General features: G+C 42.5%; 1 protein-coding gene across 2 annotated transcripts in view; it reads left to right on the plus strand.

Moving 5' to 3' along the window:
- The first annotated feature begins 12,990 nt into the window (after positions 1-12,990).
- Positions 12,991-26,440, plus strand: part of GPD2 (glycerol-3-phosphate dehydrogenase 2) — a 130,205-nt gene continuing 116,755 nt past the window's right edge. Inside the window, exon 1 of one of the 2 annotated variants that reach the window (XM_070731543.1) lies at positions 12,991-13,235. The gene's annotated coding sequence lies outside the window, so the exon portion shown is untranslated. Of the gene's footprint in view, positions 13,236-13,569; positions 13,730-26,440 lie in introns of those variants that run through there. The other variant, XM_070731542.1, reaches the window with a different exon arrangement.

Here is a 26,440-nt window from a genome sequence, read left to right on the forward strand (position 1 = left end):
AAAGCATGCCTTTCGAGAGGCGTGGATTTCTCTTGGATCAGACTGGTTCACCTGAACTGGTGATGTCACAATGATGTCACCAACCCGATTGACATCATTGTTCCTGGGCGCTGCCATCCTTTTAAATTTTTTTTAAATTACATTTTTTTTCTTCTGAGATGTGTAAAAGCCAAGTTTCTAGAACTGTGAATGCAGTTACCATCGTATTTCCGGCTTTTAAAAAATATATTTATTTTGGGGGGATTTTTCAGCACTGTGCATGTGTGCACATGCTTCGCACACACAACTATGCAGCAGGCCCACGTGCCACAGGAAGAAGCAGAACAGCAGCGAGGTAAGTTAGAACCTACCCCTGCTTTTTGAGTTGTATTAAACCATCAATTTAATGCAGTAATGAAGGTTGAAAGGTGTTCTGTCGGGCTCTCTGATAGGAGCCTCCCGAAAATTCAAGGGTACAAATTTCACACACACACACACACACGTTAGAAAATTCAAAACAATGTTCTTTATCACAAAATTCAAAATAAACTAAGCACTCTTTTTGTATTGCAAAGAGCACTCTTCCCAAAACAACCCCGGGTAGTCTGTACAATTTCCCTTAAGCAGTCATTAAGTACTTAGCTAGCAGCTGTGAAGAAACTTCACACCCCTTCTTCTTCCAATGAAGTGAGACACACACACACACACAGGTTGCTCTGCTTTGTTTTCCAAGGCGTGAAAAAGCAACAAAGTCCAGAAAACACAGGATTCCTAACGAACTTCGATCAGATATTCTTCCACAATGGCCAAACCCACATGCTGCTATTTATAGCAGCAGCCCTAATTACTGGAGCCCCACCCGAACGCAGGTGGCCTCCCTTATTTCCTGTAATATGTTCTTACTTGGTCTCTTCTACGCATAATTCTGCGCTTGCGTGGGTCCAAAATGTCATCATCTGAATCAAGGGAAGATGAGGGAGAATGACTGCCTGGGCTGTGTGCCAAGCCCTCCTCTGCCGAGTCACTCCCACCTTCTTCTTCGTCCAAGGAAACTAAACTCTGAACTGATTCTGTTGGCAATAACACAGGCCTGTGACATGTTGAATTTTCCCCTGCATCCACCTCCCCATTCCCTTGGGCAGGAGCTGGGCCAGAGCCAACCACAACAATATTGTGGAGGGGCGGCATACAAATCAAATCCAATAAATGAATGAATGAATGAATGAATGAATAAACAAACAAACAAACAAACAAACAAACAAAAGGGAGTTTCTATTAAAGAAGAATGCCCATTAAATTTGAATAAGAAAATTGCATATTTTTCTTATTTTTATGAACTTTACATATGCAGACTAGGAAATATAGCAGGTATACCCAGATTTCATCTGCTGCATCTGAAGTCAATATAACCTGGAATATGAACAGTCAAGAACTGATCTTCCCTTTGTTGGCGTGATATTCCTAGGCTGCTCAACCTGTTAGAAATGAGGATAAAAATATAATTGTTTAAACAGGAATTATGATCTTGTTGCATAATGATATTTTGACAAGCTGGAACGTTGTATTTCGCTTCCATTCAATTTTGTTCTAATGTAAACCATTATCTTGATTGCTAGCTAGGGTGAATGTTCTTCCTACCGTGATAAGGAGGGAGTGCAAGCAAAGTGATTATGGGTAGAAAGGGTGGGGAATTGTCATAATTTTATTTATAAGATTTGTTAAAGCTACCTAACTCCAGGACAATTACTGGCAGCTTTCTAAATGTTCAATACCTAAGTTAAAAAAACAACTAAAACACTATGGCTTCATTGACTGAAACGACATTCCCAACATTGAAAAAAAAGATTTCAGAGGGAATCACAGACACCCTAACCCCAGGCCTGGAAACCTACCAGATCTTAATTACTATCCTACACAATGCTGTTGCTTGGAAACTGTACTCTGGATACAATCCAGCTAAACATTAGTGTCATTCTATTTAAAAAAGAAGAAGAAGAAGTCCTTTTCCAACTAGCACATTTTATTAAAGTGCATAAGCTTTCCAGAGCTGCAATTCACCTCATCAGATACAGAAAGTGGCTAGACTGATGGAGGATCACTAAACTGATGGCTTATACCAGGTATTGTCGAGCAGAAAAAGATTATGAAAATAAGAAACCCCAAATCTGAGAGATCCAGACAAAACTGGGTGGAGGGTGATTAGCCTGGTGAACTATTGTTGCCTTATCACAAAAGGTCCCTAAAAACACATCTCCTATGCAATTATATTTTACAACCACAACAACACAAGAGCACACAACAGATTTGAACTTAATATTAACCGCTCCAAACTTGACTGTAAAAAATATGACTTCAGTAACCGAGTTGTCGAAGTGTGGAACTCATTACCGGACTTCAAAGTGTCATCCGCAAACCCCCAACACTTTACCCTTAGATTATCTACGGTTGACCTATCCAGATTCCTAAGAGGTCAGTAAGGGGTGAGTACAAGTGCACTAGAGTGCCTTCCATCCCCTGTCCTATTGCTCTCCTATACCTTTCTTCTATTCCTATATCTCTTCTTCTATTCTTTCATTGATATGTTCTATTACTATACAGTGATCTCTCGGTTAGCGCGGGGGTTACGTTCCAAGACCTCCCGCGCTAACCGATTTCCGCGTTATACTGGATGCGGAAGTAAAAACCACCATCTGCGCATGTGCGCCATTTTTTTCATGGCCGCACATGCGCAGATGGTGGAGTTTGCGTGTGGGCGGCGGGGAAGACCAAGGGAAAGTTCCTTCAGCCGCCCAACAGCTGATCTGCTCCGCAGCGCGGAAGCAGCGAGGAGCCGAAGATGGGGTAAAGGCAAAGGGGAAACCCCATCTTCGGCTCCTCGCTGCTGCCGCGCTGCGGAGCGGATCAGGTGTTGGGCGGCTGAAGGAACCTTCCCTTGGTCTTCCCGCCGCCCAGGCAAAGGGGAATCCCCAAGATCGCTTGCCGCTTGCCGCTTTGCAGCTTGGAGCCTTGCTTCGCCTCCTTCGCTGCAATAGGCAAGCGGCAAGCAATCTTGAGAAAGAGAGAGAAAGGAGGGCGACTTGCCAGTCCACGCCCCCCTGGATGAACAGCCTCGCATGGCCCCAGCGCCGGGCTCCGCTGTTGCCTCCGCCCCCATTCGGCTCTGCAGCTGAGAGGCCTTCCCGGCAGAGCCCTCCCCAACAGCTCCCCAACTAGTTACCAGTTTGGAAAATCAACAAAAGAAAGCACACAGATCCCTAGAAAGAGACCTTGCTACGTGGGGAAGAAAATGACTGCTGGGGAAGGGGGGATCCTGCGCGTGTCTCCCGTCTCCCAACGAAATCTCTGCTGGTGACACATTCCATTTAGTGGAGGGGGGGGTGTCAAATGAAAAGAGGAGTTCTTGGGACAGCAACGTCCGAAAGAGGGGGCACAGGGAACCATAAAAATGCAGCCACCGCTGCTGCTGCCCTCATAAAAGTAGATTTGGGAAAGTTAATTGTTGAAGAAATGTGTAGTTTATTTTTTAAAAAGGCTGCTTTGGGCTCAGCTGCTCTGTCCAGCCCCAAGGACGACAAGCCCTTCCTCAAATTAGTTTTTAGCCTATCAAATCCGAAACTGCTTGGAATGTCAAAATCGAACATCCCGAATTGGGTTTTCAGATCACATGAATTATAATCCACAGGTGTCCATCTGCTGTCCAATTTCAAGACTGGAATCACTCTGGACACAATGTAAACATTTATGTTGCCTCACACAAGGAATAAGAGTGTGAGAGAGGAAGAAAGAGAGAGAGAAATGATAGAAAAAAGGGGAGAAAAAAGAGAAATGAGAAAATGATTGAAGCATAGTGACAGGAAAGAAAGAGAAAGAGACAGAGAAGTGACTCTTGGTGATGACGTATGACGTCATCGGGTGGGAAAAACCGTGGTATAGCAAAAAAACCGTGGAGTATTTTTTAATTAATATTTTGTGAAAAACCGTGTTGTAGCGTTTCGCACTAATCGAGACCGTGCTAATCGAGGGATCACTGTATCTTCTTTTCTATTCTTTCATAGATATATTTTACTATGAGTATCTCTATAACCATCATCATGTATTTTACTATGTGTATATAGATATATACCCACTAAAACCCTCATTGTGTATTGGACAAAATAAATAAATAAATAATAAATAAATAAAATAAACTATAACTGCATCCCCACTCATATATTGTGTGACAGACAAGATGACATAGGTATATATCAAGTTCTGACCAATCGTTTTTCTTCATTTGAACACTGTATAAAAGTCTAACACTCTGATATGCTATTTTATGGCTGCAGTAATAAAACAAATTGGGTTGGATTTCTCTCATTTTTCCTCTCATTTGGAGCTCCCCACACTGGATCCTTGTGCTTACCTTGCACCAAATCAAAAATCAAGTTTATTGCAGTCAAAGACCAGACCAGAACACATTAAAAAACATTCAAGGAATATCCAGTTGATTTGATACCTTATACCAGTTTTCTGACCAACCAAAATTGTCTAAGCAGAAAAGGTTCTTCTCTTTAACCATAGAGCCCTGGTGGCAGAGTGGTTTAGAACACAATTCCTGTAGCCAGACTCTGCCCATGGTCAGTAGTTTGACATGGCTCAAAGTTGACTCAGCCTTTTATCCTTCCAAGGTTGGTACAATGAGAACCCAGATTATTGGGGACAATATCCTGACTCTGTAAACCACTCAGAAAATACTGTAAAGCACTATGAATCGGTATATAAATGCTATTGCTATTTTCCATTTGTAAGAAAATTTTACTCTGGTTTCTTCCAGTGGCAGAAGTGGGCATAATATGATCTTAAATTCTGTCCCTCCCATAGCAGTCCCCCAAGCCTCTCCCTCTTACACATATACTGATGCAGAGAAATCCTCTGGGAACATTGACGTTTTAGTTTTAGAAATAATCGGGAAAAATAATCTCTTCCCTTTCCGTTATTATAATTGTTCAGAGTAGCCCTATTTAGGAAGACTCTGAATTTAACTCATTGTTTTGAAGGCATCAAGAGAAGTAAATTATGCTTGGATGTCTCTCTGATACATACTTGAATACATAGGTTGGGCGTCTGGTGAATCTTAGCTAACCATGTCTTTCTAACTAGGTTTGTTATTCACTTACTATTGTAACCATATTAAAAGTGAGCTGATATTGGACATGCCCCCTACTTTAGGATACAACCAGGATACAAATAGAAGTATTATATTTCAGATGTTGATCAGTTTATCCCTATTTAAATACAAACGGTTCTTTCAAAAGGTCAGACTTGAAAACATTTATCTGGTCTGATTTGTATTGCTTAAGGCTGATGAAAAAGTACTTTAATTTTTCTTTTGAAAAGATCACGTGTTGGTTTGTGGACTCATGACCTAAAGTCAGTCCCTTTGAGATGGCAGATCTGTATATTTGCTTGAAACTGCATTCCCAAAATAGCAGCTCAACCTGTTCAATTATTTTATAACCTCAAATACAAATTGTTAAAGACACGTCAGAAGTGCCTGGGGCTCTTTTCTTCAAGAGAGCCTTTTAAAGGCTGCCCAGAATATCTCAGGGTTTTAGTTCCCATTGCATTTTCATTTGCCCCGAAGAGTGCTCAGTTTCATCTGTTAACTTTTGGTATATCTGGTTCCAGAAAGTTATTAAACAAACATTTTCAATTTTTACCTTTGTATGTAGGCATTAAAATGCAAATTATCTGAATAAGGTAGCAAAGTATGCTGATTATAAATTAAATGCACATAGTGGAATTGCTTCCAGGATCAGTGTTAACACATACTAGCCTTAAGCCATACATGGATTGCTTATGGGATTACACTTAGTTTTCATATTCATGAATGAAGGTGAATACATGTGTCCTAGGATAATGCTGTAGGACTCAATCTGAGTTGATCACCAGGATCAGAAATTTTATGTTCTGAGCTTCTGGACTCAACCCAGGGAACCTGCCCCCTCCTTCTTCAGGGAATTTCTCTCTAGGCTAGGTATTTTGTATTGGACAAAATAAATAAAGATGGATTCCAGAATGAATCTGAAAGCTCAGAAGACAAAACCTCTGGTCCATGTGACCGACCCAGATTGGATCCTGCAGTTTCAATATTAGTCGCACAAATACCTTGGGCCACTTTAAAAACCTGGTATGTGCAGGCAACAGTTCATTCTAACTTCCCCCATCTTTTAAAAAACAGCCTCTGACATTTAGAAAGATTCTATGTTAACTAAAAGTGGTTAGAATCAGTTACGTATGTCATGTTATAGGAGTGTCTAAGGATATTTATTCTTCAAGACCAAAGGGATCAGTATTTAAAATATTTATTTGGGACATATTTATATTGTTTTATAAATGCAAGGGTTCCAAGTGGAATTGTAACCAAAAGTGTAGGACAACATGCCATAATTTGTTTTTTTTAGAAAATGCTACCATAGCTAAAACTAGCCTTAAAGGTTTCCCTGTTCAGTCATGTCAGACTTTAGTGGGAGGCGCTCATTTCCATTTCTTGTCCAAGGGAGGCAGCGTTATCTGAAGACAGTTTCTGTGGTCACGTGGCCAGCAGGGCTGTCTGCCAATGGTACACAGAATATTGCTACCTCTCCACCAAAGTGACACCTAACTACTACTACAACTACTAGGTGAGAAACAGCTGAGACAGAAACAGGAGCTCACCCTCCACCGTGGGTCTCCAACTGGGCACTCAGCTTTCTAGCTGAAAAGCTGAGACCAAAACAGCAAATTGCAAAAGAGGAGCAGAGAGACATCACTAGTGTAAGCACAGGGAAGAGTAAGGATTATGTCCTCCAGAAACCCACTTGGTTATCATGCTGGGATCCTAAAAGGGACCTCAGAATTCTTTTCCTGCCAAATCACCTATTTGCAGTTCCTTGGTCTGCTAAGGCAGAGGTCCCCAACCTTTTTAGCACCAGGGACCGGCTTTAAGTTAGACGAGTTTTCCACGGCCCGGTGGGGGGGGGGGCTTTGGTCATATGGGGGTGGGGTTATGGAGGGGTGGAGCTTAGTGACGCAGCCCTCCACACTTCTCCACAGGGCGGGGAGAATCAGGAGGCTCCTTTGGCGGCTGGGGGCTGTCTGGCTTTGTGATTTTGGCTGGGGGGGGGGAGTTAGGAAGGTCCTACTTCTCCCCCCCCAGCCAAAAATGCAAAGCCTATCTGCTGGATACGGGCGATGAGTGGGACAGAGCGGCGCGGAAGCCTCTTGCAGCAGCTGCCACAGCCACCGGCTTCGGCGCCGTTCGTCCCGCCCATCGCCCGTATCCAGCAGAAGCTGCTGCCCGAGTGCTCTTGGCCGGCGGGATTTAAAGTGCTGGGGTGGGGGGTGTCCCAGCGGGAGGCGAAGCACTGGGGTGGGGGGGCTGTCAGGACACCCCCACCCCAGCACTTTGAATCCCGCCGGCCAAGAGCACTCGGGCAGCAGCTTCTGCTGGATACGGGCGATGGGCGGGACGAACGGCGCCGAAGCCGGTGGCTGTGGCAGCTGCTGCAAGAGGCTTCCGCGCCGCTCTGTCCCACTCATCGCCCGTATCCAGCAGATAGGCTTTGAATTTTTGGCTGGGGGGGGGGAGAAGTAGGACCTTCCTAACTCCCCCCCCCAGCCAAAATCACAAAGCCAGGCAGCCCCCAGCCGCCAAAGGAGCCTCCTGATTCTCCCCACCCTGTGGAGAAGTGTGGAGGGCTGCGTCACCGCCCGACGCCCCACCCCGTCCTGCATAATGTTCTCTGCCGGGAGGGCAGCGCCGCCGCGGACCGGCTGAAAACCCCCAACGGCCCGGTCCTGGTCCGCGGACCGGCGGTTGGGGACCTCTGTGCTAAGGCAATACAGAAACATAGAAGACTGATGGCAGAAAAAGACCTCATGGTCCATCTAGTCTGCCCTTATACTATTTCCGGTATTTTATCTTACAATGGATATATGTTTATCCCAGGCATGTTTAAATTCAGTTACTGTGGATTTACTAACCACGTCTGCTGGAAGTTTGTTCCAAGGATCTACTACTCTTTCAGTAAAATATTTTCTCATGTTGCTTTTGATCTTTCCCCCAACTAACTTCAGATTGTGTCCCCTTGTTCTTGTGTTCACTTTCCTATTAAAAATACTTCCCTCCTGGACCTTATTTAACCCTTTAACATATTTAAATGTTTCGATCATGTCCCCCCTTTTCCTTCTGTCCTCCAGACTATACAGATTGATATAAAGTCAATAATGATGATGATGATAGTGACAGTTGAAACTGTTTCACACTTAATATGTGAGTGCAGCAAATTTTTTGCAAACTGTTTACAACGCTAGACATGATGGAGTTGCTAAATTAGTCCACTGGTCATTATATAAAAAAAATATGACATACCTGTATCAGAAAAGTCATGGGAGCACGAAGTGGAAAATGTTACTGAAAATGAGAGGGTGAAGATCTTGTGGGACTTTCGAACACAGACAGATTCATTTAGAACACAACAGGCCAGATATCACAGTGGTCGAGAGCCAAAAGTAGTTTATTGATATTGCTGTACCAGGACATGCCAGAGTCGAAGAAAAAGAACTGGAAAAAATTACGAAATATCGCGACTTGCCCATTGAAACTACACGGCTATGGATGAAACATGTAACCATTGTGATTGAGGAACTTGGTACCATGTCCAAGATTTCACAAAACACATCAAGAAATTGCAGCTTCCTGAAATAACACCAGCGGAACTGCAAAAAACTGTGCTACATGGAACATCGTACATTCTAAGAAGATACTTGGTTGATATCTAGAATGCTGGCAGCAACCCGTATCAACCATTAGCACCAGTCATTAGTATTTGTGATGATTTTTTAAATGTTCAGTTGACTGAGTTTAATGTTTAATAAATAAAAGAGATAATAATAACAAAGTTGGAAGGGACCTTGGAGGTCTTCTAGTCCACCCCCCACCCCGCTTAGACAGGAAACCTTAGTCAAATGCTTATCCAACATTACAAACTTCCAGTGTTGGAGCATTCATAACTACTGAGGTAAGCTGTCCCACTGATTAACTGTTCTGTCAGGAAATGTCTCCTTAGTTCTAAGTTGCTTCTCTCCTTGTTTAGTTTCCACCCATTGCTTCTTGTCCTATCCTCAGATGCTTTGGAGAATAGCTTGACTCCCTCTTCTTTGTGGCAACCCTTGAGATATTGGAATGCTGCTATCACATCTCCTAGTCCTTCTTTTCATTAAACTAGACATACTCAGTTTCTGCAACTGTTCTTCATATGTTTTAGTCTCCAGTCCCCTAATCATCTTTGTTGCTCTTCTCTGCACTCTTTCTAGAGACTCTAGACTTTTTCCATCGTGGCAATCAAAACTGAATACAGTCCTTCTAAAAGGACTTTAACTCCAGTTTAACTCCAGTAGGTGGGGAATACACTGTTCATGGTGCAAACAGAGATGCAACCCAAGTCCTCAAATCCTGAGGACTCAAGCAGAGACGCAACCCGAATCACCAGATCAAGTAAGGAAGTGCCTGGGCTATTCTAAAAAGGCAGCCCCTCAGCACTATGTGGAAAAGGCAAAAAGTTCAGCTGCTCCAACTTTCCATTAGTTTCACCCTCCCCTCCTCTTCCTGCTAAAAAGAAAAGGCAAGAATGGAGGAAAATCAAAAGCAAGCTGACCATGAATGAATCAGTGTAGAACCACAAGCCCGACCCGGAAAGCACCATTGCTTAACCCCCTCCCCACCCCGCCTTTTTTCTTCAGTACAGTGATCCCTCGAGTTTCGCGATCTCGATCTTCGCGAAACGCTATATCGTGATTTTTCCACCCGATGACGTCACTCTCTTCCTTTCTCATCTTTCTTTCTCTCTCTCTTTCTCTATCTTGCTTCTTCCTCTCTCACACTCTCTTCCTCCCTCTCTCATCTCTTTCTTTCCTTCTCTCTCTTTCTCTACCTCTCCCCCTCTTGCTGGCGGGCGGCGGGCGGGCGGGCGAGCGGGGGCATCAGCGAGGAAGACCCAGGGAAGGTTCCTTCGGCCGCCCAGCAGCTGATCTGCTGGGCGGCCGCAGCAGCAGCGAGCAGACAAAGATCGGGGTTTCCCTGCCGCCCACGCAAAGGGGAAACCCCGATCTTCGTCTGCTCGCTGCTGCTGCGCTGCCGAGCAGATCAGCTGCTTGGCGGCCGAAGGAACCTTCCCTGGGTCTTCCCCGCCGCCCACGCAAACTCCACCATCTGCGCATGCACGGCCATGAAAAAAAGGGCGCGCATGCGCAGATGGTGTTTTTACTTCCGCAACCCTACATCGCGAAAAATCGATTATTGCGAGGGGTCTTGGAACGGAACCCTCGCGATAATCGAGAGATCACTGTAAAGCCAAAATCCCAAATTAAAATGGCACACGCGCCACTCACCCCTTGGAAACCAATCTGGGTCTTTTGAAAAGTGGTTGGGTGGAGGAGGCCCTGGGTTATTTCTTTGTTTTTATATATGTATGTATATATGGACATACTCATATGTATGTATGCATTTTTCTGTTGAATCACCCTGGTATACCCAAAAATGGGAGAGAGTATACTGCTTCCTTTTTTTGCCTCTTGGCCCCTCGAGGGGCCATATCCAAGGCAGTTAAATTTTTATAGCCAACAAACTATACTGCTCAAAAAAATAAAGGGAACACTCAGATAACACATCCTAGATCTGAATGAATGAAATATTCTCATTGAATACTTTGTTCTGTACAAAGTTGAATGGGCACAACAGCATGTGAAATTGATTGTCAATCAGTGTTGCTTCCTAAGTGGACAGTTTGATTTCACAGAAATTTGATTTACTTGGATTTGATTTACAAATTCTGTTGTTTAAGTGTTTATTTATTTATTTATTTGTTTATTTTGTCCATTACACAATGAGACTTTTAGAGGGTATACACATAGTAAAATACATAATGGAGGTTATAGAGGATATACATAGTAAATATATATCTGTTCTGTCGGGCTCTCTGGTACACTCCTCCCAAAAATTCACAGGTACAAATTTCAGACACACACACCTTTGAAAAGTCAAAACAATGTTCTTTATAATGAAAATTCACTTAACCTAAGCCCTCTTTTGGTATAGCAAAGAGCACTCGTCTCCAAACAAACTGGTAATTTGTACAAGTCCCTTATCAGTTCTGTGATACTTAGCTTGCAGCTGTGAGGCAATTCACAGTCCTTCTTTCACAAAGTGAAACACACTTTGCTCTGGTTTAGTTTCAAAGCAGGGAAAAATCAGCACACAAAATGTCAAAGTCAGTAAAGCAGTCAGGAAACACAATGATCAGATAATCCTCCACAATGGCCAAATCCACAGGCTGCTATTTATAGCAGCCTCACTAATTACCACAGCCCCACCCAACCACAGGTGGCCTCATTTTCTTTGATAATAATCTCTCAGTTGTTGCTGCCTATGCATCGCTCTCCGCATGCGTGGCTGTATCATTAACTCGTTCTGAATCCAAGGAGGAGCTAGAGAATTGATCTCCTTCTGAGCTGTCTGCCACACTCTCCTCCTCCCTGTCACTCATGTCTTCTTGGTCAGAGGAGCCTTCATCAGCAGATTCCATGGGGGGGGGGGGCAAAACAGGCCTGCAGCATGTGGATGTCTCCCCCACATCCACAGTCCTTGGGGCAGGAGCTAGGCCAGAGCTAACCACAACAATATCTAAGAAAGAATAAATATATAGGAATAAAATATATCAATGAAAGATCAGAAGAAGAGATATAGGAATAGAAGAAAGGCATAGGAGATATAGGAGAGCAATAGGACAGGGGACAGAAGGCACTTTATTTGTTCCCTTTATTTTTCTGAGCAGTGTATATTCTATATGTGTACAGTGATCCCTCGATTTCCGCGATCTCGTTCTTCGCGAAACGCTATATCGCGATTTTTCCCACCCGATGACGTCACTCTCTTCCTTCCTTTCTCATCTTTCTTTCTCTCTCTTTCTCTCTCTTGCTTCTTCCTCTCTCACACTCTCTTCCTCCCTCTCTCATCTCTTTCTTTCCTTCTCTCTCTTTCTCTATCTCTCCCCCTCTTGCTGGCGGGCGGCGGGCGGGCGGGCGGGCGAGCGGGGGCATCAGCGAGGAAGACCCAGGGAAGGTTCCTTCGGCCGCCCAGCAGCTGATCTGCTCAGCAGCGCGGCAGCAGCGAGGAGCCGAATCAGGGTTTCCCCTTTGCGTGGGCGGCGGGGAAACCCCGATCTTCGTCCGAGCAGATCAGCTGCTGGGCGGCCACAGCAGCAGCGAGCAGACGAAGATCGGGGTTTCCCCGCCGCCCACGCAAAGGGGAAACCCCGATCTTCGTCTGCTCGCTGCTGCTGCGCTGCCGAGCAGATCAGCTGCTGGGCGGCCGAAGGAACCTTCCCTGGGTCTTCCCCGCCGCCCACGCAAACTCTACCATCTGCGCATGCGCGGCCATGAAAAAAGGGCACGCATGCGCAGATGGTGTTTTTACTTCCGCAACCCTACATCGCGAAAAATCGATTATTGCGAGGGGTCTTGGAACGGAACCCTCGCGATAATCGAGGGATCACTGTAATACATTTTTGCTGCTAATGAAAAGACAGGGAGATTAGTATAGATATACTTCAAGCTATTTTGCTCTCATCAGCTAGCCATACTGCCTTACAGACTCCTCGGGTTCAAATCCCGGTAAGGGTATGGCTAGCTGATAAGAGCAAAATAGCTAGAAATAGATCTATACTAGTCTCCTAGTATACTACTACTGTATATATTTAGAGTTACTTTCTCTTGTAGGAGAGTTGTTTAGGAGCTGCAAATGTCCGCAGCATTGTAGCGGCTTCCCTTCAAGAAAAGGAGCTTCTGGTTCGAGCAGGGCTGCTGAGGGACTCGCAGCGCTGGTCTCTCTCTTCCTCTCTCTCTCTGCGGCTAACACGTGTGTGGAAAGGGAGGAGCGGGAAGCGCTCGCTCTCTTCCACCCGCTTTCCTCCCCCCCCAACCACCCGCCCTGTTACTGCAACTTGCAGGCCGGGTAACGGAGAGGCGCTTGGAGGAAGTAGGCTGAGGGGAGGAGGGCGGGAAGAGGAGACCGCCAAGAGCCCCCAACTTTCCTCTGTTGCAAATCCGCCAGCTGCCGCAGGGCTCGCGCCGTGAGGCCCGGTTTCCTAAAAAAATAAAATAAATAAATAAATAATAATAATAATGCAGCAGCACCAAGGCTAGCTAGAAGCTGCCCGGGCGGGCAAGAAGCAAGCAAGGTAAGGGAGCCAAGTCGCTCCGAACTGGGCTCCACCTGCAGTCCGGGGGAGGCCTTTTAAGGCGCGCAATGCAACAGAGCTTTTGCGTTTAGCGTAGGCCGACTTCCCGGAATGGTCCTCGCGTTGCAGCGGCGGCGGCCGCAGCGGGGCCTACAGAGCGCGGTAGTTTCCATCTGAGATTCCCCGCCTTGGCCGGGCAAGCCTGTTCATTTTCGGCGGGGATGAGAGGACTCCCAGACCGCTTCAACCCCTTTTTTTCCCTGCTTGCTTGTCCGAGGAGGAGGAGGAGGAGCCACCACACTACCCGGCACCTTCGCCGAGCCCGTGGGCGGCTGCAGCCTGAAGGGAAAGGTGCCGGTGGCTGGGGAGAGATGGTGGCTCCTCCCTCCCCCGCCTTCTCTCTCTCTCTTTCCCTTCTCGGGCGGGAACAGGCGGTGCAGTGTTGCCGGCGTCCAGCTCGGAGGAACGAGGGTCCCGGAGGAGGCATCGCGAGGGTCAGTTTGGCTGCGTCCTTTCTGGCTTTCCCCAAATTTCTTGGCGCGCTCCTGCTTGCAGGGTTGGGTGGCTGGGGTCGGGACCCGGTGGGAGAGAGAGAGAGAAGGAGGGTGGGGGACACAGATGGTCTCCCCACCGCCGGAGTTTGAAACCTGTTGCGAAGGGTCGGAGCTTGTGTAACTGTTGAGGAAGCGCAACAGATCCTCTGCAGAAGTGTCCTGCTTTCACTTTTTTGTCTCATGGCAGGGACCTCATTTGCAGGCCAAAAAATTATTTATTTGTGAAATTTTATTTACTTGTGAAATATTATTTATCTGTGAAATTTTATTTCTCTGTGAAATTTTATTTATTTGTGAAATTTTATATGCCGCCCAACAGCTGAGCTGCTGTTCCTCTGGCAAAGAAATGTATAAGGTTTTATTTGTAGTAACAACAACAACAACAACAACAACAAAGCCCCCTCCAAACCCCCTCAAGACATCCATATACTGTGCTTTCTACTGCAAGGCTCTAATGATGGTAGTTGCATTCTGAGTTTACTTTTGGTGGCTGTTTTCATTTTTATTTTACTTCCAAGGATTAAAGCCTGGGGACTTGTGATGCAAGAACAGGACTCAAAAGGCTCAATTGCCCCACCTAACCAGGGTTAATACATAATATTGGGTTTGGGCTTATCATCTGCTGCCATGAGGGTGAGGTCACACCTTTCATTTGAGGGGACAAAAATAGTTCATTTGATAAAAAATTACAAAAAGGTTAATTCCTGCTTTTTAAAAAAAAGGCTTTGAGGCTTTTAGTCTTTTTCTCTCCTCAATTGCAATATCTGAGTGCTTTTTTTCTGGTTGCCAGTTTGGATATGCTAAATTACACAGTGGTTCTGTTACCATTGTTGACTTACTACTGTAGAGGACACTTGGTTAGGGTCATTAGAAGTAAATGAACAGATGGCAGCCCCCCCAGTTTGTCAGAGGGAAATGGTCAGTTCAGTACAGCAGATGTTTGAGGTAGAGAGAAATGGCCAAGTATAAGAAGCAGCTGAGAATAGACCATTCAGTCCAAGCTGAGTCAGGTTAGTGGGGAACAGGTAAGTGTCAGAGTTATGACTACAATCTAATTTCAATTAGAATAGATTTCTTTATTGGCCAAGTGTGATTGGATACACAAGGAATTTGTCTTTGGTGCATATGCTCTCAGTGTACTTAAAAGAAAATATATTAGGAAAGAATTCTGAAGCCAGTCTTTAAAAAAAAGAGGAAGCAAAATTTTCCTTCCCAAGAGGAATGAAAAAAGCTGATATATATTTGTGATTTCTGTTTGCAAGAATTTGGAATTTTTAATTCAAAAGATCTAAGTTAAAAAGGATCATGAAAAAACCCGATGGCAAATTACTTCTATACCTTTGCCAAAAATATAGAAGTAAACTTTCAATAAGTCTTTGAAATAATTTTTTTACCTCGGATAGGTCTCTGACAAACTATTTTTATTGCTTTTTAGCATGATTGGAGGATCTTTCAATTTAAGATAAGACTACTTACATATTTCTTAGGTGAACAACTGTTGAAGATTTGGCTGCTGAACAAGGAAGTAAAATATCTTGGGTTAACTCTTACAATGAATGTGTAGATGATACGTTAATGAACACTTACTACTTTGGTATTAGGTAATTCAAGGGAGTTCCTAGGCAAGCAGCCTAACCCAGAATGTTTTCATAACAGGAAAGACAAATGTTTGATAAATTACAAGAAGGATCAAAGATAGCTCCCTTTTTTCTATCCCATTTTGTTTTAAGGTTTGACACTTTTTTTTAATATACTAAGGTAAAGCTCCAGTAGGATATCCTAGAGCAGTGTTTTTCAACCAGTGTGCCGTGGCACACTAGTGTGCCGCAAGACATGGTCAGGTGTGCCGCGAAGAAGGAAGCTCAGGAGAGAGAGTGAGAGAGAGAGAGAGAGAGAAAGCAAGAGAGAAAAAGAAAAGAAAGAGAGAAAGCAAGAGTGAGAGAGAAAGAAAACAAGAGTGAAAGAGAGAAAAGAAAGCAAGGGAAAGAAAGCAAGAGAGAGAGAGAAGGAGAGGAAGGGAGAGAGAGAGAAAGAAATGAGAGGAAAAGGGGAGGAAAAAAGAGAAATGAGAACATGATTGAGACAGAGAATGAGAGGAAAGAGAGAGAAACAAAAGAGAGAGAGAGAGAGGTGACTCTTGATTTAAAGCATATGATAAAAATTACCCAAAGAATAAGAGAGAACCCTCCCCCCCAGCCTTCACCTGTTTTTGGAAATAGTTCACACACACACACACACACAGAGGGGGGGAGGAGACAGGGATGGAAAAAGAGAGAAGAGTGCCTTAGGGTGTCATTTTGTGTCATTTTAGTTGGTGTGCCCCAGGATTTTGTAAATGTAAAAAAATGCCGCGGCTCAAAAAAGGTTGAAAATCACTGTCCTAGAGGAGGCAAAGTTGTGGGATTGACGACTCACCTGTAATTACCTAAAGACAGAAATGCCAAGTGCCGAACATTTGCCTGTTTGATACCTGAAAAATTATAAGTTTTATGTACACGTTGCAGTCCTAGATTTTGGGAACTCATTTAGAAACATAGAAACATAGAAACATAGAAGTCTGACGGCAGAAAAAGACCTCATGGTCCATCTAGTCTGCCCTTATACTATTTTCTGTATTTTATCTTAGGATGGATATACAGTATGTTTATCCCAGGCATGTTTAAATTCAGTTACTGTGGATTTATCTACCACGTCTGCTGGAAGTTTGTTCCAAGGATCTACTACTCTTTCAGTAAAATAATATTTTCTCATGTTGCTTTTGATCTTTCCCCCAACTAACTTCAGATTGTGTCCCCTTGTTCTTGTGTTCACTTTCCTATTAAAAACACTTCCCTCCTGAACCTTATTTAACCCTTTAATATATTTAAATGTTTCGATCATGTCCCCCCTTTTCCTTCTGTCCTCCAGACTATACAGATTGAGTTCATTAAGTCATTAAGTCATTTCAGGTTCTTAGTTTATTTTTTATAAGACTTAATTTTAATAATAAAATTAAACTCTAAATAATAAGAATGCCCTCATTCTTTAATTATTTTCCGAATTTTATTTGAATTTTTATTTCCTGGAATCAGATTAAAATCAGAATATAAAAAGTTATTTAAAAATTGAAGACGTGTAGATGAAAATCCACTGACATTATAGGTTATTTCTGCCTTTATCACTCTTCTCCTGGTTCCATGCTGAAAATCATTTAAAAAAAAAAAAAAAAAAGAAAGCCAGTATTTCTTAGATATAAAAAGTTTCCACTAGTATGTATAATTCCACAGGTGTGGAATCCACCCATCAAGAAAACATGTCTACTTATAAAGGTTGTTATTGTGGAGGTCACTACATTGATCTGGAACAACTTTACCCAATTTACCATCACGTTGATATGTTGTATCTTGTGTGCCCCAGCTAATATGGACAGTGGGTATGATGGATTAGGACAGTGACGGCAAACCTTTTTGGCACTGAGTGCCCAAATCGGAACGTGGGTGCCGGAGAGCCGGATACCCAAAGACCAACTGGCCAGTGCATGCATAGTTTTTCAGACCATTTTCAGGCCTTGTCCCAGGCCATTTTCAGTCCATTTTTTGGCCGTTGGGCTGTTTTCCGGTGCCCATGAAGAGCAATTGGCTGATGTGCATGTTCATGCTGGAAACCAGAAGAGCAGCTGGTGATGGCATATGTGCCCGCAGAGAGGCTCTGCGTGCCACCACACGTGCCATCCGTTCCCCATCACAGGATTAGGAGATTCATGCCTATATAGCAGGGGTCGGGAACCTATGGCTCGCGAGCCAGATATGGCTCTTTTGATGGCCGTATCTGGCTCGCAGACAGGGCTCCTAGCACTGAGCTCCCGCTCGCAGCTGTCCCCTGGCTCCTGCTCGATGCCACGGTTTTCGGCGCTGTCCTGCTGGGCCCCAAAGACGGAAGGCAGGAAGAAGGAGAGCTCCATTCTTCTCGCCTTTTTCCCGCCTTCCGTCTTTGGGGCACAGCAGGACAGCGCCGAAAACCGCGGCATCGAGCAGAAGCCGGGGGACAGCTGCGAGCGGGAGCCCCAGGAGGGAAGTACCAGCAGCGCCCCGCCCAGCTGAAGCTTCACTGGCGTCGGCGGCAAATGTCCTTTGTGGCCCGGTGGGAGGGGGGGGCTGCAGCGGCCGCAGGCAGTCGCAGGGAGATGGCGGCGGTGAGAGGGAGCTCCAGCTGGGCTGGGGGTTCGGGGGGGCCATGAACGCCGCCCGGAGCCAATGGCTTCTTTTGGGCTTACTTGAATTCCTGCTGCTGGTAAGCGCGCGCGGGTGGCCGGGTGGGAAGGGCGAGGCGCGAGGGGGAGGCAAGTGGAGAAGCGGAGAGAGAGAGAAGTGGACCAAAAGAAAGAAAAGGGAAAGAGAGGGAGGGAAAGAGAAATGGAGAGGAAGGAAGGAGGGAGGGAGGGGAGGGAGGGAGAGAAGGAAGGAAGAGAAAGGAGGGTAGAAAGAGAGGGGGAGAGAGAGGAGAGAGAAAGGAAGAGGAGAGATAGAAAGGAAGAGAGAGAAAGAAAGAGGGATAGAAAGAGAGAGAGAGTGAGAGATGCTCAGTGAGCCTTTCTTTGAAGTTGCCTTTCTTTCTTTCTTTCTTTCTTTCTTTCTTTCTTTCTTTCTTTCTTTCTTTCTCTCTTTCTCTTTCTCTCTTGCTCTCTTGCTCTTTCATTCTTTTTTCTTTCTCTTGCTTTCTTTCTTTCTCTTTCTTTCTCTCCTTCCTTCCCTCCTTCCATTTCTTTCATTCCCCCTCTCTATTTTTATTTCTCTTTCATTCTTTCTTTCTCTCTTTCTTGCTTTCTTTCTTGCTCTTTTTCTTTCTCTCTTTTACCTTCCCTTCCTCTATTTCTTCTTTTCTTTCTCCTTCCTACCTTCTTCCCTCCCTCCCTTCCTTCAGTCCTTCCTCTCTTACTCTCCCCTTTCATAAGTTTCCTTGCTTCCTTCCTCTGTTCCTGTCCCTTCCCCCTTTCTTTCTTTCTTTCTTTCTTTCTTTCTTTCTTTCTTTCTTTCTTTCTTTCTTTCTTTCTTTCTTTCTTTCTTTCTTTCTTTCTTTCTTTCTTTCTTTCCTTCCCTCCCTCCCTCCATTTCTTGCTTTCCTTCTCCTTCCTCCCTTGTTTCCTCCCTCATTCCCTTCTTTCACTCCTTCTTCTCTTACTCTCCCCTTTCACACCTTTCCTTGCTTTCTTTGCACCCTTCCTCTGTTTCTGTCCCTTCCCTCTTTCCTTCCTTCCTTCCCACCCTCCGTCCATTCATTCACCCATTCCTCTCTTGATCGCCCCTTTTACCATTCCTTCCTTCCTTCCTTCCGATGTGGGCCTGGGCCAGCAGAGTAGTTTGCTTTTGCACCCCGTCTCGAGCTCCCTTGGTGCCAACCCGGCCCTCCCCACTTCAGAGAGAAGGGGGAGAAAGAGAGAGAGAGAAAGAGAAAGAGAGAGATAAAAAGAGAAAGATAGAGGGAGGGAGAGAAAGAGATAGAAAGAGACAAAGAGAGGGGGAGAGAAAGAGAGAGAGAAAGAAAGAGAGAAAGGGAGATACGTACGGCTCTCGCGGAATTATATTTCAAAATATGTGGCGTTTACGGCTCTCTTAGCCAAAAAGGTTCCTGACCCCTGCTATATAGGATCCAAGACTTGTCCTTCCTGGAAAACTGATTTTTGCTTCCCAGATGGAATTATAACAGAAGAGTTGCTTTATTTTCCATCACCATGGTAATAATAACTGAGGTCAGTAATGCAAAGGAATTATATTGCCATGGCAAATCAGCTAGCTTCCTGGGCCAGTTTCAGTGGGATATCCTAGAGGAGGCAAAGTTGTGGAATTGACAACTCATCTGTAATTACCTAAAGACAGAAATGCCAAGTGCTGAATTCTCAGTGGTTCCTGTTGTGGTGAGAAAGCAGTAACACTTATGTGTGTATAGAGACAGAGGTAGGGAGTAGGCCTCCTTTGTGGTTATACCAGAAAGCTGGAGAATCCATGGTTGAGACCTCAACCCTGAGGCTTTGATAATATACAGATATGCTGCTCTTTGAAAATAGAATCAGGTGATCAATTCCTGAAGGGCAACTTTTAAATATCTTACTTTATAGGAATTAAAAGTATTTGAAGGGCTAGTTATTTTAATGAGAGCTAGTTTCATGAACTGTGGTGGTTAAGGCACCAAGGTAGAAAATGGGAGCCTGTGATTTCTAGTACTACCTAAGGCATAAAGCCAACTGGGTAATCTTGGGCCAGTTACCCAGGCTCTGTCCTAGGAAGGAAGCAATACCAAATCACTTCCAAGAAACATTGCCAAGAAAACTGCAGGGACTTGTCCAAGTAGTCAACAGGAAATCAACAGTGACTCAAAGGCTAACCAAAAAGTTATTCCTACAAAGAACTTCAAAATCATACTTGCAGTCTTTTTGAAGACATGTGAATCAGGAGAGTGGAAGAATATTCACTTTCCATGTGTTCAGGGTAACGAGTGACCAAATATTTATGCACTCAAAGTTAGCACTAACAAACATGGCTGCTGTATCACTGTTTATTTCAATGTTTGATTCGTAATGAATGATTTATGTTCTGATTATCCAGAATTAAAGAAAAGGCATGTCCATGACAGCATTTCATAACACTAAATATTTTCAAATGTTTAGAACTAAATCTACCCATATACTGTTATAGAATGGTGTCTTAAAGTTTAAAGTTACAGCAGACATATTAATTACTTAGCAGCTGCCTCCTTGTGTCTTTTCTCTCTTTAAACCTTCCCCTTGGCCTGTTGAGGTTTTTTTTTGTCACACACCCTGTTCCTTAGGGTACTGGCAGAATAATATGAGATCGTTATTTGTTAAGATTTGGAGTGTGAAATATTACACTGTTCATTGTCTTCTGTCAATCTTAATGCAGTTCTTCTTGGGAGGGTTGAGAAACCCAACGAAGTAAATATTCCGCAGTAATGCAACAAAACTGAGTATTGATAATTAGGATCTGTGGTTTTGTAGTGTGATTGTATGAGTCATTTGTTATAAATGATCAGTGCAAGTAAAATTAGGATATTTGTCTTTCTGTGGATTTAATGTATGTTACCAATAATAATAATGATGATTATGATGATGATGATGATGATGATAATAATAATAATAATAATAATAATAATAATAATAATAATTTATTAGATTTGTATGCCACCCCTCTCTGAAGACTCAGAGCAGCTCACAACAGTAATAAACAATGTACAAATCCAATACTTAAAAACATCTAAAACCCATATCATTGAAAACCATACAACTCAGTCATACCATTCATAAACCATAATAGCCTGGGGATCTCTCAATTACCCCATGCCAATGTTTTACCCCAATTACCAATTTTTTTTGTTTCAGGAGAATCCATACTTTTCTATAGTATTTATATATTTTCTTTAAGTTTTAGAATAGAATAGAATTTTATTGGCCAAGTGTGATTGGACACAAGGAATTTGTCTTGGTGCATATGATCTCAGCGTACATAAAATAAAATATACACTTGTCAAGAATCATGTGGTACGACACTTAATGATTGTCATAGGGGTCAAATAAGCAATGAAGAAGCAATATTAATAAAAATCTTGGGATATAAGCAACAAGTTACAGTCATACAGTCAACATGGGAGGAAATGGGTGATAGGAATGATGAGAAAAACTAGTAGAATAAAAGTGCAGATTTAGTAGAAAGTCTGACAGTGTTGAGGGAATTATTTGTTTAGTAGAGTGATGGCGTTCGGAAAAAATCTGTTCTTGTGTCTAGTTGTCTTGGTGTGCAGTGCTCTGTAGCGACGTTTTGAGGGTAGGAGTTGAAACAGTTTGTGTCCAGGATGTGAGGGGTCAGTAAATATTTTCCCCACCCTCTTTTTGACTCGTGCAGTATACAGGTCCTCAATGGAAGGCAGGTTGGCAGCAATTGCTTTTTCTGCAGTTCTGATTGTCCTCTGAAGTCTGTGTCAGTCCTGTTGGGTTGCAGCACCAAACCAGACAGTTATAGAGGTGCAGATGACAGACTCAATGATTCCTCTGTATCAGCAGCTCCTTGGGCAGTTTGAGCTTCCTGAGCTGGCGCAGAAAGAACATTCTTTGTTGTGCTTTTTTGATGATGTTTTTGATGTTAGGTGACCATTTTAGGTCTTGAGATATGATAGAACCTCGAAATTTGAAGGTCTCTACTGTTGATACTGTGTTGTCTAGTATTGTGAGAGGTGGAAGGGTTTCTCCTAAAGTCTACCACCATTTTTACGGTTTTGAGTGTGTTCAGTTCTAGATTGTTCTGGTCACACCACAAGGATAGTTGTTCAACTTCCCGTCTGTATGCAGATTCATCATTGTCTCGAATGAGTCCGATCTTCTGCAAACTTCAGTAGTTTAACAGATGGATCGTTTGAGATGCAGTCATTAGTGTATAGAGAGAAGAGAAGTGGTGAGAGTACACAGCCTTGGGGGGCACCTGTGCTAATTGTACATGCATCTGATGTGATTTTTCCTAGCTGGCCTTTCTATTCAGTATCATATGTGAGAGGGAGGGAGGGAGGGAGAGAGATATATTATTGGAGTGCTTATAAACATCAGGAAATACAGTCAGTATAATTCAGTAAAATAAACAAAGTAGTACAATAATTATGATTAACTTCATCAGATGCATTGTTATGTCTTTTAATAGGTTAAGAGACCTTCAGTGTATTGACTAATATGTGTGACACATCCAGAAACATCTGTGGGAAATGGTCAAGGAGGACAAATCACAAGAATATTGTCCTGACATTGTGTGAAGTTTACCCTTTTTGTGTATGTATTATAACATTGTATGCATATATGAAAGGGATAGAGCTTGTGTGATGGTAGAATGATTTTTTGCAGGCGCATCCTATGCTTTATCCTATTAGGTGTATGACAATTTTAGAGCTGTATCACCCATAAATGTATGACAGTCTCCTGATTGAGGTCCTCTTCCTTGCCTCACTAATTAAAAACAAAAAAAAAATATTTTCTTTAATTTTTTTTGCTCCAAAACTAGTATGGTGATGCAGTTGGATATTGTATTTGGGAACAGCTATAAAACCCTATCAGTTGTCCATTCTTATTATATTCTTGAATGATGTGTATTCTTGAATGATGAAACTTGTATTTGTATTTCTTCTGCATTCCTGATGCTCAGTTCTTTTATTTTTGGAACATCTAATTTATTTGTGCAAAGAGTATATATTTATTTGGCATTGGTGATGGAGTCTCAGCCTTTGTTCCCCAGTTTCTAATTTTTGCCTCTGTGTGATTTCATGAAGAGGCTTCCCAAATTTATATATAAGGGAGCAGGTATAATAATAATAAGAACAACAACAACAACAACAACAACAACAAAAAGAGTTGGAAGGGACCTTGGAGGTCTTCTAGTCCAACCCCCGGCTTAGGCAGGAAATCCTACACCACTTCAGACAAATGGTTATCCAACATCTTATTTAAAACTTCCAGTATTGGAGCATTCACAATTTCTTGAGGAAAGTTGTTCCACTGATTAATTGTTCTAACTTTTAATAATTTTATTTATATGGTTGGTTTCTCTCATAATGGCTTAGCCGTAAGATACTTAGTGTTTTGGATTAATGTTATTGCTGAGTAAAATCAGCAGTTATTGCTAATAGACTTTAGCTTGGCCAATAAAGAATCCCTGTTCTGTTCTGTTCCGTTCCGTTCTGTTCCACTCCATTCCATTCCATTGGTATTCTATTTTAAAAAGGGTGAATGAGTTTGAGATAAAACAATTCTATAGCTTGCTTTATTTAGTTGGAGGTAAGTCCCAACAGATTTTGGCAGGCTTATTTTCAAGGATAAGCATACACCAATTTATAGCCTATCTTGCAGTTCTTTAATGTGCAACTCAATATGACATATAATAATAAATTGGTTTGCTATATTGCTATATTGATGTTTTGTTACATATTGATATATAACCTTTTAATTATAAAAATAATACTTGCTGGAGTCATTGTGGATAACAGCTCCCTGGTATATCTTCATCCAGGGTAGAGTAAGCAATTTAATGCTTTCACACTTTCTATTTTAGGGTGCAGTGAAACCAGAGAATTGCTTACCATTTCACTGTTGTGCTTATGCTAGTGCTTTGACCATGTGGTAAGAGCTAACCCTATAAATGAAATCCTAGATCTCTGGATGCTTTGCATTTGACCACATGGATTAAGTTAGTATGGGACGCTTACAATATCTAGCAATACCTAGCAGATAAAGCTATAGTATTTTAAAATGGGATGTAGACGTCAAAGGAAAGATGGAAGTAGCCATTTAGTACTGCTGTGATTCTCAGCATCCTGCAGCAATAATTGTGACAGCTGGGGTTGCTGGTGATACAGTTAAACAATATTTGAGCATTTGCGGATTATTATAGATTCATATTCTTTATTATTTAAAACTGACAATTTATTACCAGAAGCATTCTATACATAATCTTCATACTACCTGCATAGAAGCTCATTGTTTGGGGGCAACATCTGTTTATTAGTGCAGTGTTTTGGTATCAACAGTAATCAATAACCAGATAAGAAATGCTTAATGAATAATTGTGTATAGCTCATAAGCTTGCATATGTGTCACCACAACTAATGGTTAAAACAGGATTAATATAGAATTCCACTCTCATTTCCTTATTCTTTGATCAGAATTGAAACTACATCAAGCTTTTTAAAATCAAAGTTAAAAAGAAACACACCCAAAAATGGTACTTAGCTTATGGTAAACTTGACTGTTGTTTTTAAGTGTGTCTGTGTGTGTTTGTGTATGTGTGAGAGAGAGAGGAGGAGGGGGGAAGAGATCATTATTAGAAGTACAAAGTCATTGATTTCTTCCTCTGAGTTTCAGAATTTTTATTTCACGATATATTTTGTCTATAGAATTGAACTCTTGATAGAATAGTTTTTCTAGTCCTTTGCAATATTTTGTCCTTTGCAAAATGTTATTTCTGTTGCAAGCAGAAGCTTTTGTGTGTGTTCAGAGATGCAATTTAATAGCTAATTAATGCAGTTGTGTTAAAAATACTTGATTTTGGATACTATGCTTAATTGTATAAAGCAGTATCAGATGTCTTAAAATGTTAAAATTTTGCCTCACTTCCCCAATACTGATAATATATAATCTTGAATGAAAACATTTAGATGGCGGTGATGATTAAAACATTGGATTGGTTTGCACATTTTATTAGAAGAAAATATGGCTGCTTATATGAAAGGTGGCTAACAATCATTTAGCAAAAATTACTGAGTAGGTCATGTTTGGCTGGTTCACACAACAATGCTGAGTCAAATTGGGATTTGAGTCACAGATGTTAGATACACTCAACACAATGTGCCAGTGATGGCAAACCTTTTTTGGTTTGCATGCCAAAAGGGTGTATGTGCGTGTGCTAGCATGCATGCTGATGCCCACACCCATTCCCTCCCTCAACATGTGTGCACTCATACGCACAGGCCTCTAAAGCCTGGGATGGTGAAAAAAATGGCCAAGCGGGCAAACTGGAAGTTGGGGAAAATGGACTTCTGGTTTGCCCATTGTACCGTTTTTCACACTCTGGAGTGTGAAAAACAGCACAGCAGACAAAAGGTAGCAAAATATGTGAACCAGACCACTGTACTAAAGACCATAGTTCCCTCTAAGCTGAGCAGTGAGCAATTGCTCACTTAAAAATCACCATCAACTCAGAGTTTTCCAAACCTGCGCAGAAGCCGAGAGGGAAAGAGTGAGAGGGAAGGAGAGAGAGAGGAAGAGAGGAGGAGAGAGAAACAGATAGAAAAAAGAGAGGAAGGAAAAGAGAAAGAAAAAGAATGGGAGTAAGGAAGAGAGAAAGAAAATCAAAATCTAGTTTGAAACTAGCTCAACTATTTAAGTGGCATTTTGATATTGATAGAGTTGCCCTATTATGAGCTCACTGTTATAGACACACAGTACAGTATTTTATTTTGAAATTCTCTGAGGCAAAACAGGGTGGGTTTTTGGTTTGTTTGTTTGTTTATTTATTTATTTATTATTCTATGCCGCCCAGTCCCAAAGGGACTGTCGCTCAGACACTATACTTTTTCGCCCACACCGAAAAAAAATTAGAGGGTACATTGCTAAAGACTACAGACAATGTTTTAGGATTGATCTCTATAACTTACTGTTAATAGCTTATTCAACTCTTTTTACAAGATATTATTTTAATGCCATTCAGTATAGCTGTGCTGGCTTCTTTTCTTTTCTTTTGCTTGTCTGAAGGTTGCAAAAGGTGATCACGTGACCTTGGGGATGCTGCAACCGTCATAAGTGTGAAAAATGGTCATAAGTCACTTTTTCAGTGCTGTTGTAACTTTGAACTGTCACTAAATGAACAATTGTAATTTGTAAGTTGAGGATTAACTACATTGTAAAATTGAGTTTATGTAGGTTAAGGAGGAACTGTTTTACTATTACTATATACAAGAACTAAAAGACTTTACTTTTTACTGTTTTGATATTGCAGTACAGGTAGTTTTCAACTTACAACCACAATTGAGCCCAAGTAAGACAGTTTGTTAAGTAACGTGTGCTTCATTTTATGACCTAACGTGCTGCAGTTGTTAAGTGAATTGTTGCAATTGTTAACACAATTGTTAAGT

Source organism: Erythrolamprus reginae, chromosome 1 (genome assembly GCF_031021105.1).
Source record: "Erythrolamprus reginae isolate rEryReg1 chromosome 1, rEryReg1.hap1, whole genome shotgun sequence".
In the NCBI taxonomy this organism is placed as follows: Eukaryota; Metazoa; Chordata; class Lepidosauria; order Squamata; family Dipsadidae; genus Erythrolamprus; species Erythrolamprus reginae.